This window comes from Periplaneta americana, chromosome 3 (assembly GCF_040183065.1).
Source record: "Periplaneta americana isolate PAMFEO1 chromosome 3, P.americana_PAMFEO1_priV1, whole genome shotgun sequence".
Lineage (NCBI taxonomy): Eukaryota > Metazoa > Arthropoda > Insecta > Blattodea > Blattidae > Periplaneta > Periplaneta americana.
The window spans coordinates 117,406,006-117,407,525 of NC_091119.1; positions in this window are offsets into that span (position 1 = coordinate 117,406,006).

Consider the following 1,520-nt stretch of genomic DNA (forward strand, 5'->3'; position numbering starts at 1 on the left):
TTACTGGAAGCAAGTAAAGAGATAGATTTGGAAGTAAATCCCGAAAAGACAAAGTATATGATTATGACTCGTGACAGGAATATTATACGAAATGGACATATAAAAATTGGAAATTTACCTTTTGAAGAGGTGGAGAAGTTCAAATATCTTGGAGCAACAATAACAAATATAAATGATAGTCGGGAGGAAATTAAACACAGAATAAATATGGGAAATGCCTGTTATTATTCGGTTGAGAAGCTTTTATCATCTAGTCTGCTGTCAAAAAATCTGAAAGTTAGAATTTATAAAACAGTTATATTACCGGTTGTTCTTTATGGTTATGAAACTTGGACTCTCACTTTGAGAGAGGAACATAGGTTAAGGGTGTTTGAGAATAAGGTGCTTAGGAAAATATTTGGGGCTAAGAGGGATGAAATTACAGGAGACTGGAGAAAGTTACACAACACAGAACTGCACACATTGTATTCTTCACCTGACATAATTAGGAACATTAAATCCAGATGTTTGAGATGGGCAAGGCATGTAGCACGTATGGGCGAATCCAGAAATGCATACAGAGTGTTAGTTGGGAGGCCAGAGGGAAAAAGACCTTTAGGGAGGCCGAGACGTAGATGGGAAGATAATATTAAAATGGATTTGAGGGAGGTGGGATATGATGACACAGAATGGATTAATCTTGCTCAGGATAGAGACCAATGGCAGGCTTATGTGAGGGCAGCAATGAACCTCCGGGTTCCTTAAAAGCCAGTAAGTAAGTATTATTATTATTACGTCTAATGATGGGTACTTGACTGTTCGTCATTCACCCATGTGAAGCCAGTTGTGTAAGCTAATCTACCGACAGTCATTGTCCAGAATGCGCCATAGAAACTGGTCTATATTACACTTGCAATGAGATGAAATGATAATGGATGTTGGAATGTCACAGGGGAAACGAAGTTGCTGGAAAAAGCCCTGAACCATGGGCTTGCACTTTTAAGGCAATATGTGTGTGTCTAATGCCTACCCACTTCATTTGCATGATTCGGGTTCTGCATACTGCAGGTAGATGGCAGGACTGTGACACATTTTCAAGTTGCACACCACTTCGGTGGACCATGTTATGCATGATATGTATCAGTTGAAGAGTTATGTCTTGTACTAGGGTGAGTATATGTGTAAGTGTTCGTGTAAGTGTAGTGTAGGAATTGGGTGAGGATGATGAGGAAGGGAGAAGTGGAAACCCAGTGCTGGCACATAGTCTACTCCTGTCGAATAGCACTAAGGGGGCCACCAAGCTTAACATCCCCATTTGACGGACGAATCACTATCTACAGTGACATATACCTTCTCTTCATATGCACTGCAGGCATATTGGTGCACAATCCAGTGATTAAAAGTTGTGCAAAGCCATCTCTCCTAGTTCCAAGGTATAAATCTCACATGAAAATTTCTGACCCCGCCAGGAATCGAGCCCGGGCCGGTTAGTCTGGAGGCAGACGTGCTACCACAGAGCTAACTCGGCAGACTTTAAGGCA